General features: G+C 47.8%; 1 long non-coding RNA gene across 2 annotated transcripts in view; it reads right to left on the reverse strand.

The window, feature by feature from the left end:
* Positions 1 to 12,920, reverse strand: part of LOC142790271 (uncharacterized) — a 63,318-nt gene that overhangs the window by 24,926 nt on the left and 25,472 nt on the right. The gene's annotated exons all lie outside the window — the stretch shown is intronic.

The raw sequence follows: 12,920 nt of genomic DNA on the forward strand, positions 1-12,920 counted from the left end.
CTCTTCAGTATCCACTCTAATATTGCATTCGTTTGTACACTTACTTTTGCCTCGGTTTTATTTTTACACGTGGGCAGATCATTTGCCTTTTTTAACCACACCTTCCCGTGGCTCGGGATAACAAAAGGTGGAGAGAGAATGCGTAAAAAACATGTACTCGGGCTTGCATGACTAAGTTGAGATTTATATTTGAGAAGTAGCACGAGTATGCACCAAGTTAGAGCAACGGAGGGAATAAAAGATGCAAAGAAAACAAACTGCCCCCACCTCGCCGAAGAGAATCGTGCTTGCGTTGAGAGTACACAGTGTAGTATTTTTATGGCGTGAAAAATTAGTGACGAGACGAGGATTTGTACCGTAACCACTTATTTACACATTTATCAGCCAGCGAATGTTCGAGAACCAGGTATGCACTTCACTCCATCTATAAATATGTACGAGCAAGCGAACGGGAGATTGGGATGCAGAGAGGAGAGAAAGCAAACTGCGGTAGAAGGAGCAGCGAAGCACTGCACCTACCCTCTCCTACATTCTCTCCCCACACCCAGGAGCTCCGCTGAGCTCTCGCGATGCGAGCACCCTCACACGCATGAGTGCAGTTTTTTCCACTCACTCTCTGCTACTCCATCTGCATCATTTGCTCCGGTTTCTGGGGGGCGAGGATAGGCATAAGCACCCACAGCTATGGCTACAGGTCAGGAAATGAGAGCAGAGAAATAAGACCTCACGGTGCAGACACCAACAGACGCCTGACATCCCCGACTAAAATATGCATTTGTATTTAGAAGAATAGAGACAACAATTAAATGATCCTATCCTGAAGCAGTGGAAATGCAGGCTGATCAGCTCTCAGCTCGAGACTAAGGAACACCTGATCTCCCGAGCTATACTCTGTTTCACAAACTTTTGGCAGTGTTGTGGAAGGTACGGGCGCTCTCTGCTAATCATGGCAGAGCGCACTACACAAGTGTGTTCCTATGCACATATTGTGTCCGTTAATTCGACTGGTGGCCCCATCTGTGTGGCAGTGGGTGTACTATTCTAATTACGTTTTGATTTTTGTGGCAGATGGCACTTGGTACCTTTTTGATACGTTTTTCTTATTGTCAGATCGGATGACCAGGGTTGCCCTACCACAGTGGTTTAGAGGCTAAGGTGCTCTACTGCTGACTCGCAGGTCCCGGGATCGAATCCCGGCTGTGGCGGCTGCATTTTCATTGGAGGCAAAAATGCTCTATATCTGTGTGCTCATATTGAGGTGCATGTTGAAAAACCCCAGGTGATTGAAATTTCCAGAGCCCTCCACTATGGCGTCTCTCACAATCATATGGCGGTTTTGGGACGTTAAACCCCACAATATCAATAAATAAAGGACCAGCATTGCAATGAAAGTGGCACATTCTCTTCTATTTATTATCCTAACCGGTTCCTGTGAGTTCTTGTCACGTTCCACTTTTTTACTTGTTTATGCAGTTTGCATACGAACATCTAATTCAGGCATTGAATCAACAAACGAAGGATTGATTGGCTCAAACAATCAGAAGCTTTATTTTCACTTCTCAGTGGTCGCTTGCTTCATTCCTAGCCATACCAGAGCATCAATATCTTCAAGCTTAAACGTCCTGTTTTTTGCTGCTACGAAGTCCTCCACATAGCTGCAAACAAGCTTTACGGGAGTCCATCTGGCAGTGGTTGGGAGGTAAATGCACACGAGGTGATCAGCAACCTCAGCAATGCACTCCATACTTTATAAGTGCCACTGCAGATGGGGTTTCGAGGACCAGCCGACAAACCAGGTCAACGGGCTTTGTGCGTAGACAGGACAGTGCCATCAGTCCACACTCGACTATATGCGTATGACCGGCCTTGACCCACGTTTCGTCGGTGGAAAAGAAAAAGATTGGCCTGCTCTGGCGTCACAGCTCCTCTATTTGGCGCAGATATTGGTGGCGACTCTGGACAATCTGCGTCGCTTCTGTTAGAAGGGCGTTCCAAGAGCGTTTCTGGTTTGTGAAGGCAAGCTTTTTTCAGACCATCTGCACTATCATCCTGGACAGAGTCAGTAGCGTCTCATCCTCTTTGAAACACTGCACCACTTTGGCGATAGCAAACATTTAGCTTTTCTCAGAAAAGCCATGCACCACTCTTAGCAACAGGTGGAGGCCAAAATCATACAACTTTTTCATCCGATCACGACATTTCCCTCTAGAACGCTTCTTTGCTGGGAGGACTTTGCTGGCGTCCCACGTCTGTGTTTTCCACTGATACAGCATTTGCTCACTCATTCTGGTCAGTTTGCAGTTCTCTTAATGAGTGCATGCACACTTGCACTATCTCCGCACTTGACGCAAAGCCCTTCAAAAACACTGAAAGCTACCTGCATTGCCAGCTTAGAAAAACGAAGCCCATTCGAAGGATGGCTCAATGGTCAGACATCTTGCACAGACACAACCAACTCTGATGACGTCTTGTTTCTGATAGGCAGCGCATCACCCCGACACAACAACCATCGCAAAGATGCCTTCATGCAGGCTTTCGGTTTAATAGTCTCTGTTGATTAAAACACTCTACACACTTTTAAAAAAACACTCCTAACGATGTTTCTAACTTCTGTGGGTATAGCTTGCAAAATAGAACTGGACAGCTAAAATATTTTAGGGACTATTTGCTGTGCCTCTACAGTCCTGATTGGACGAGAGAGCTGTACCTTTGGCTCCCCTGGCAACAGATTGTGAAACGAAGTATAAGGCATCAGCAGCCACTCGCAGTTTACTGAACTTAGAAGAGGCCACTCACAGACCTTCGCCGACCGATTTCCTGGCAAATGCGCCCACGTGTCTAGACAGAGGGACAGTATTGAAAAAAGGTGGGGGTGGTAGTTTGAGGTGAGACGATCTTAACAAGGGTGCTACTATGTCAATGCAACCAAAGTCTGTAGAGTCGTGAAAGTGAGGAATTAACCACTGAGCCACCCTGGACAAGCTGGCAGACTGGTCTGGTAATGTTGCGGCTTCTTGGGCCCCAACCTAGCCTTCGTCAGACTTGGTTTCTCCATTTCTCCCCCTTTCAGAATAATAAAGTCTATTTTTCCTTCTCCTGTTGAGTCATGCACCTCAGGGCTTACCATCAAGTTTTGCGTCCATCCATCTGTAAAGTGCCAAGAGTGAAGCCAGGAAGGGAGGTACATGGCTTACGCTTAGCGATATTAGAGTTCATTGCTATATTATACGCGAGAAACGAGTGGCTAACACTGCAGGCTATTCACGAAATGTATTTGCTAGAGTGGTTACATGCTACATGCTACATGCAGGCTGCTGGAATGCATATCGTCGTCGCGCACCTGCGTGTGCACATGACAAAGAGGACAAAAGTCGCTTGCTTCTCGAGCTCGGAGCCGGACTGGCTGCGCTGCAACCTTTCTTGAAATATATTTTGTGAATGGCCTGCAACAAAAGTGACTCGTTACTCACGTAACGAATTTGGTGGAGGTGCGTGGTATTCACAAAATATAATTGCAAGAGCAGTTGCAGCGCTGGCCAGAGTGGCTCCTAGCTCGAGCACCAAGGCACCTTCCTCCCTCTCGTCGGGCGCACGCCCGCGTCTCGACAGTATGCATTCTGGCAGCCTACACGTAGTAATATATATATATATATATATATATATATATATATATATATATATATATATATATATATATATATATATATATATATAAATATATATATATATATACAGAAGAATAACTTCGGTTGCCGCAAGGTTATAAATATGAAAGTAGGTGCGCTTTCACATAACAACTGTTTATTGTGCCGACGTTTCGACGAGAACCCCGTCTTTTGCGTGCGTATTATACCTTGAAAAAGACGGGGTTCTCGTCAAAACGTCGGCACAATAAACAGTTGTTATGTGAAAGCGCGTCTACTTTCATATATATATATATTTATATATATATATATATATATATATATATATATTCATGAAGAGCAATAAGAGACAACGCCTGTTCAGTAGGCCGGCTGTTCTTATTCTGCTCTTTGTCTTTTTTCTCTACATGCTAGCTGAGCGTGAGCCCGTGCCCGAGCCCCGCTCAGTCTTCCTTACACTCGGCTCCGCTGCGAGCATGCAATCCGACCGAAATTGACTCTCTGGTGGCGTTGACCATCGCTTCAAAGGTGGCATCATTCAGAGGTCTTGAGCTCTGAACTACCAAAGATAGAAGAAATGCCTCTAGCAGGCGACATTGGCTGCCTCAAGGAGGCTGGTCACACTTAACTGCGAACCATGCCTCAAGCAGTCAGCTTTGGCGTTTGCATGCTGGATGGCCTCCTGATGAAAAGCTTTCTGAATGGTGACACTAGCTGTAGCACTGCGGTCGGTATCAGCGACAGGGTCTTAGCAGGGCCACATGCTGAGTATCCCGAAAAGGCATTGTTAGCGGAATGGTTCCTGGCGGACAGCATTGCCAGTGCCATGGTGGACAATCAAGCTTCCGCCCGGCTGCATCCTCAATGGACACTACTTTGCCATCAAATGCACATAATATATCTTCGATGTCAGCAGCAATGTTACTATCTTTTCAGCATTCATCAATGAGCAATTCTTGAACAAGACGGATGGTCACTGCAAAGATGTGGGGATTGTTGAATATGAAGCTATTGTTGAGGCGGCCTTGTTGTGGATCACATTGTCGTCAGGTAAAATGTAACTTTGCATGTCGACAGCCTTCCCATGCCCGGCCAATGACTGTGGTGACGGTCCAGCTTATTGCGAGGGAGCTGACGCCATCACACTGTCGGCCGATGCGTTCAAGCACTCTCGCACTGGCCTGCTTGGACGCAGGCTCACCAACTGTTGTGACTTGGAGACAGATTTGGTCAGTGTAAGTTCGAAAGTGGGACACAAAGGAGAGTTTGGGTCCTCTGCAGCGAAACCCGCCTTTCGGCCTTTTTCGGTGTTTGTCGTGGGGTGTTCCGGGAAGCTTACTCGAAGGTGTTGACTAGACACAGATGTACAGTCATGGCACTGCCCCTCAGGAACTCTGTATCTGTGAGACAGAACGCTGGTGCATGGTGCAGCTGTAGCGTCGGGATGCGCCCAATCTTTGTCAACGAGGGAGAGAAGTGTGGTAGAGGCCTTAGTGCTACTGTCTATGCTGTGCATCTCACAGCTGGTGTCCGCAATTGACAATGAGTTAGTGAAGGCGTAGTTGCAGTTAGTGAAAAGTGGGCGAAACAGACTGGTCAACTTATAGCGCACTATTCTGACCAAGATCGCTGCCTCACAACCTGGTAGCCATGCCAGGCCTTGGCAGCTCTGCGAAGGCTGTCGATGGCAACTGCCTATTTCCGATATTCCAGCCAGGCATGGAGAGTGCCAAGTGCGTCCACTGTCTCGAGCCACCCAAAGACGTCCTCCTGGATTCTGAAGTACAATGTTAAAATGCGCCCTGCCGCGGTGGTCTAGTGGCTAAGGTACTCGGCTGCTGACCCGCAGGTCGCGGGTTCGAATCCCGGCTGCGGCGGCTGCATTTCCGATGGAGGCGTAAATGTTATAGGCCCGTGTGCTCAGATTTGGGTGCACGTTAAAGAACCCCAGGTGGTCAAAATTTCCGGAGCCCTCCACTACGGAGTCTCTCATAATCATATGGTGGTTTTGGGAAGGTAAACACTACAAATCAATCAAATCAATCAATCAATGTTAAAATGCGTGGAGCCGGCGATGGCAGGACGGCGGTTGAAATTCCCAAGTGTGCCCACGCCAAGCAGCCCAGTTGCTCCGATAGCTCCGTGAGAGAATGCTAGAGCGCACGGCGGGTCTCAGGTGAGCTGGCCTCAAGAATTTGTGCGATGGCAGCAGTTAACAAGATCTTGCTTGCGCACAGTGCTGGTAAGGTGGCTAGATGAAACCTGGAGCTCAACTCTATCAAGTGATTAGTTGTGACCCGGAAAAAGCTCGGCAGGGCTTTCTGGCGAACCGCGTGCAGAGCCAGGGGTGAATGTAAACATTTGACAGATGTCTGTCTGCTTGGGTATGAAAACTGGAAAATAATTTAAACTCCAAGCAAAAGTATGTAAAGAAACACGACATTTCGGCACCGACTTGGTTCCTTCCTCAAAGGCGACTGTGCCTACGTAGCAGCGGTGTCTTCAAAGCACTCGCGGGGCGGTTCATGACCCCTCTCTCAATCTCCCGTTTTGCCGTGGAGCGCAGTCCGTGTGTATACACTGGGGGAAGGGTTCCAAGAGAGCGGTTGATGTTATGGGAAGTTCGCTGTATATGCTATGACTCAAGCAGTAACCTTCTCCTCCCGTTAGTCTCGCTTTCAAGGATGGTCATTGTGTCGAAATTTATCGGGTGTCCAACGTCTTCGCATGCTTGGCGACAGCACTGCGCTTTTTGTAGAGTTTCCGCACGTCGTTGGCGTGTTGTTCGAGTCGTTCCGGTAGGTTTTTTTGTATCGCTTATATACAAAAAAGGGCGCTCAGCACACGGAAATTCGTAAATTACACCGGGGATCCTGTCCATCGTTGGCAGGTCCTTTGGGCGGGGAAGGAGGCGGCCCAGCATACATGAAGTGTGCGATGCGAACCCCCCCCCCTTTTTTTTTTGAATACCCGTGCCAACATCTCGCTGGTTCCCTGGACGTATGGGACAGGTATGCGTTTCGGAGGGCTGGCTGATTGGGTTTTTCGTATGCTCTGTTGCTCTGCGTGGCAGCTCGAAGGAAGCTTTTTGGGTATCCAATTTTTCTGAAGTCCGCATTACGCGGGCCTCTACTTTCTTTCGCTCTGTGTCATTAGAGCTTATGTTCTTGGCTCTCCGAAATAACGTGGTCACAACCGAGGCTTTATGGCAGGCGGGCATGAGAAAAGGGCAGACATAGGAATAGTCTCCCAACCACTTGGCTGGTAATTTGCCTTGAGGCTACCCGGTTTCGCTCTGGTTTTTGAAGCTGAGCTGTCATCATGGCAATGCGAAAACTTCCGATGAATGAGAACAAGGCGGTAATAATTACTGATTCGTTTTCGGTATGCACAACTCTTACAACTTTTCATAACTCTCGTGCTATAATGACGTTACGATCTTTGGTTCCGTCTCATCTGAAGTGCCTGAAGTTAGTATGGGTCCCACATCACTGAGGATTAACATTAAATTAAATGGCCGGCGCTTTAGCCCGCTTAAGGCTAGACCTCTCAATAGTTCAGGTTTCCCCGGTGGTAGAATACTTCACTACAATTAAGTACAGAAGATTAGCTATTCACACAGATAGGATGGAAGCAAGTGTACGAAATAGAATCATCTAAAATATCCATGGATGTTGCAGCGAAGCAATTCTCGACAATCAGAAGTGACGATCCACAGATTTTGATGCCCCATCCCCCTATCAAACTTTTAGCTGTACAGGGCTCCTCTGACGATATCATCCCTCAGCCGATTCTGCGGAGAACTGGAAAATATTACGCATTACTTTTTGCGATGTTCAAGATACTCTCGTATTCCAAGACGACTTCTCATTACTCTTTTTTAAATTAGGCTTAACCTCATCGGAGGAAAATATTTTGAAGCTTCAGTGCCTCAGGCTTGGGATACTGCCACAGGGATGCCTTTGATACCATGTGTAATTTCATTATAACTACTCAACAAGTACCATTTTAATCCGGTATTTAGAATTCTTCGAAATTTCAATGAGGTAGTACCTAAGTTTTCAAAAATTGTTTCCAATAAATTAGTACGACAGTATGAAATACAAGCTCAAAAGCATGATACTTGTAGTTTAAAATAAATATATTACATACTATTGCCATTTTTTAAATTTTTTATTCTCCTATTATACCTAAAATTAAAAGTCTCAACCTCGCATTCATGGCCAATCCACCAAAATGGGTTCGAGCATTGTGTCTCATTTCTCCCTAACAATAGCGCACTTGCGAACTAATGACATGGACATTCCTGCGTTTACTACACTTCGAAGTGGACAACTGCTCTCCGGCTCGCCTTCAACCACGGACCGCGTACAAACAAGCTTCCACGTCCGCTCCGCACTACGACTGCAGTGAGGCCATTACCCGAAGCTTCTCCTTGATCGCTCAAGAAATCAAGACATCTGGGTTTGGCGACGCCTCCCTTGGATCGTTCAACAAGACCTAGATTACGTGTTTTCACGTATTTAAAGATGACCCTACCAGCTGGGTAAGCGTGATAACTCGGTTGCCATTAAATACTCGTGGAGTGACACGATCTAGAAGTCCATCGCTGAAGAACGTTTGCGAGGATCTGCCTAAGCATGTCATCATTTTCAAAGCAGCGCATACGCTACATGGGCAACATAGAGCGCGACGCTGATGTCAACGTTTGCGGTCATGCCGGCAAGGTGCAACTAAGAATGTCGCGACTCACATCTACGACACGCTGGTACTTCCACACCCCTGCAATATACAATGAACCTCCTCTGCAGCCTGCAGTACATCAGCGACGGGATCCATGACTCGACGCACACAGCCGTCTTGTCATCCTACACCCACCCATTCGAAACCTTCCCTTTCGTACGCCAGACAATCGGGTTGCAGGACACGTCTCATCGCCGAGCAGCTACAGTTTGTCCAACGAAGTCGCCTTCACCTGGACGTGGATGCTGTGTGTGTGGGAGCATCAGGCATGGGTATAAAAGCTGCACACAAAGCCAACCTCAAGTCATGCAATCTAAAGCACGCCCACTGCTCACCCTCATGGTTCACACTGACAGCATTTGTGCACTGACGGCTGTCGTCGAGCGCAGCATAAATCATTGCTTCATCGCCACACCCCAGAACACCTTCATCCCTGGACTGAGCCACCACTGCGGGGCCTTTGTGGCAACGTACTACCAGGTCGGTGCCCTGAACCTGTGGCTGACATCGAGGCCCGATGCAAGTTCTTGTACTCGGTGCCCATCTTCGACGACCTGCCCAGAGACATGGTCTTAGGGGCCAACTACATTCTCTCCGGCGAAGTGCTGCTCACGGTTGAAAGAAGCAGCATCAACCTCCATTCTGTGGCTTTAAGTGTGCCTCCCACTCAACCTCAAGGTGAGCTGACGACGCTACTTGCACATACGGCTGTACTCAAGTGGCACGCATCGCTCTTCGCTGATACTACTTATCAGCTTTTCGAAACTAGCGTGCTGGCATCATATTACTACCGACAATGACCTGCCGCTGTCCATACTGTTACGTGAATATGCCGAATGAGAGCGGATTGTAATTGACTAGCAGGCGCAGGAAATGCCTGCCGCAAACATTATCAGACAATCTTATAGCCCATGGGCAGCATCTGTTGTCCTGGTCCGAAAAAGGACAGCAATATCTGATTTTGTGTCAACTTCCGAAAGCTGAAAAAGCACAGTATACCAGACTCGTACCCCCTGACACCAATTGACGATGCTATTGGCGCTGTACAAAACGTGAGGGTTTTTCCCTCACTAGACTTGAAAGCAGGGTATTTACAGATCAACGTGGTCGAAGAAGATAAGTTTAAGACAGTGTTCTGAACATCATCTAGCCTGTACGTGTTTAACCGAATGCGGTTCGGTCTGCCAACTGCCCCAAGCACATTTCAGCGTGCTATGAACACAGTGTTGGGCACACGGAGAGACTGTGCATACATTGTTTATCTCGACGACATTATAGTCATCGGGAAAACAAAAAAAAACAACATCTACAAAATCTCGATACAAATCTGCAGAGGCTGCGTAACACCGGCTTTTGTCACAACTGCCACCAGTGCCACTTCGGGTTGACTACGATATCTTCCCTGACAAGTTTTCTGGGGCTGATTTTGCAGGCCACAACCACTGTCTTTAAGTGCTACGCACTCTATGCGTTCATTTGACTTGGTGACAGCTCAGTTACATGCTTCACCTTTTTGACTGTATTTTTGACGTGCTTCATCTTTCGCGTTGTGCTTGCGTGTGCAGTTTGGTCTAGCTTCCATATGCAACCATGGCGTATCTTTGCCATCTGCCGATATTATTGCGATGGTACTGACCATGAGAACTGTTTGCATTGGGCACTGCTTCAAGACAACGACCTCGACTGGCGAATGTCGCGCAAGTGAGTTCGGTGCAGCGATGGACATTTCAGGGGAGAGCGGGAGGCCTTCGCGTATTGACGGCACAAACTGAGAACTCTGTCTCACGCGTTTGTGAAGTTGAGCGCATCGTGACCCAACTGGCTGCTATACAGACAACGATGCAGGACCGAAATGATCGTATTTTCACCGAAGCGACCTATAAGCAGGACACTGCTCACCAACACAACGCTGCATGCCAAGCACATATCCATAGGACAATCGTTAACCCGCAAGTCATACTTGTTTGCATCAGCACACTGTGAGTTAAAAAGCAATTGAGCGAAAACCCGCTCGATTTCCCTTGCACTGTTTGCAACCGTTGTAGTTTAAGTGTGATTAGCGCGATGCTCCGGTGAGTGCACTGTCTACTGAAAGTGTATACTGGTCGTGACTTGTTCATTGTTGTGCTGGAGAAGATGTGCCAAGAAGTATGAACAAGGGTGCATAAGTATCTAAGCGTACTGTACTCACTAAACAGCAATAGACACTATATATCGATGTGCAATGAACATTGAGCTGCTTCTGTGAAGACCCGTTTCACTTTGGTGTGTTATACCGATTCCTATATCAAAGGCATCAATCACATTTTTCGATCCGCGTTTGGTCTCTTTCCACCGGTTGCATGAATATCCACAACACTGGTCGGTGGAGGGAATGACGATTCTGCTGATGACGAAAGTCGAGAATTGCAACAGCTTACGGTTTTTGCAGGCTTCACCAAGCTTAGTTCTTTAATAGAACAAATGCCTTATAGGTCTTGTATAAAATGCACACTTTTTTCCTGTTCTTAAGAGCGGCGGCGGACGCCGCGCTCATGTTGCTGCGTCGTTAGCAGGCAGGCATGCAGGCAAGCGAACACACCATTCGCAGTGCCACCGGGTGTCTGTTCGAACGCAAGGGAAGAAAAAAGGCAAAAATTAGTTTCTGGTAAGACGTAAAGCTGCTTTGAGTGTGTAAAATATAATTTCAAGTTATACATCTATGTCTTCAAGCTAATTAAATGCACCTGCAAGGATTTCTCCTTCTACCAGTAGGGTGACCACATTGCTGTTGGGTGACGCTGGCAGTAATTTTTTGCCGACTTTCATTATCAAGTTAAAACTATAACTTCTTTTTTACGGACAAAAGCCTGTTTGTCCCTGCCGATGTGATGAACTATCTTCTCATCAATTCCAAAAATTTTTCTGAGTCGTAGACAGTCCTTTTAAATTGTCTTGAAAAAAACTTTGACTCAATCAATGTGCGCAGCATTGTCTACAGTCAAGCCCACATATAACGGCCCCACTTAAAACGAAATTTCGCTTAAAACGAACAATATCCGCGTTACCGTGAAAATATACATTGGTTCAAAGGCACAAAATCGCACTTAGAACGAACGTCTCCGAGCGCCGCTGATCGGTTACAGCGAACTGAATCAGCGGTCTGCCGACTTCCTGGTAAACCAATTTCGACCACCGATCAAGCATCGGCAAGATGCCCATACATTCTTATTGCTAAGCACCGACCCTGCCTCCACGCCCCTCTAGTTACCGCTCTCCCCGACCGCTTTTGTTAAGCATCCCTCCATCCTTTGTCTCCCCAGCTAGTCTGAGCATTCCGCATCACCAGACGAGGCACGTGTTTTTACACTGCCGCCGACCTTTCGAAGACCAGTCGACCATCTACCCCGTTTTTGATCGCTGGTACTGTCGTTCACGTCGGCGGCCTGGAGTGACCAGACCCTTTGTCAACATCATCGGCAACCAACTGTGTCCGATAGTCTGCGTCAAGTGCATGCGCGTACGCTACCACACCGACTTTGATCATTTGCAATTCGTTTCGTGTTTAGGACTTGTTCTCGCTCACTTCGCACTCAACTCAGCGTGCATTCCGCGCGCGTGCGGAATCGCGAAAATCGCTGTTAATTTGCGCAGAACGAATCACAAAATATCGAAGTCCGTGAGGCCACGCAATCCCGCAGGTGCAACGAAACGATTTTTTGACCGCCGCCGCCGATTCTTCGAACACCGCCGAGCGCACCAATTCAGGCGGCCATGCACTCTTTTCAAGTTTTTCTATGTGCGAGTTTCGCGGACCTTTCAAGCAAGCTACCCAACCTGCCTCCTTCCCGTGTGTTTTGGTTTTCAAAGTCGCCCTCCCACCGCATCCTCCCCTCTCTTTATCGCAACTTTTTGCCCTTCTTTCACAAGTCTACTCTTTTCTCTTGATCACAACCCCTTAGCCCGTCTCCCCCACTACTCGACGCCCGCCACGCTGGCTCGAATTAGTTTCGTTTTCTGACTGGAAACAAGCCCAGAGCTGTTCCACACGTTCTGGCATGTGTGTCGCGTGTGTGCGTCTTGCTCGCTCTTGGTGTGCGTGTGTGGTTATAATGGCTGACGGAAGGACTAGCACGCTTTTTTTTCCTGCCGCTCAAGAAAACGTCAAAAGTGTGACCGCTTGGTTTGAGCGTAATCCGCGCGTTAGGTGCCGCGTTGCAGAGCACTTGCTCATAGCTGTTGGCCATCTGGCAGCCACTTCGCCGCTTCAGGCAACCCGGTATTCAGCTGTGGAGAAAGTGAATATTTCCTGGGCGGTGGTGATGGCTACATGCACCTAAAACTGTTTTCGTGAGACTGACTTCGTTGCCGTCGAGCCCGATGCCAAGCCTGAAGCTTCCGAACAGGACCCCTGCGGTGACGATTTGTGGCAGCGCATCACCGACTCCGACCTAGAAGAGCGAGACATTTGTTGCGATGGTTTAATTACAGCCGAAGATGATGCCGACACTGCGGAACCTTGCACGGATTAGGGCATTGTGAATGAAGTACGTA

The sequence above is a fragment of the Rhipicephalus microplus genome, unplaced genomic scaffold (genome assembly GCF_043290135.1).
Source record: "Rhipicephalus microplus isolate Deutch F79 unplaced genomic scaffold, USDA_Rmic scaffold_91, whole genome shotgun sequence".
Classification (NCBI taxonomy): Eukaryota; Metazoa; Arthropoda; class Arachnida; order Ixodida; family Ixodidae; genus Rhipicephalus; species Rhipicephalus microplus.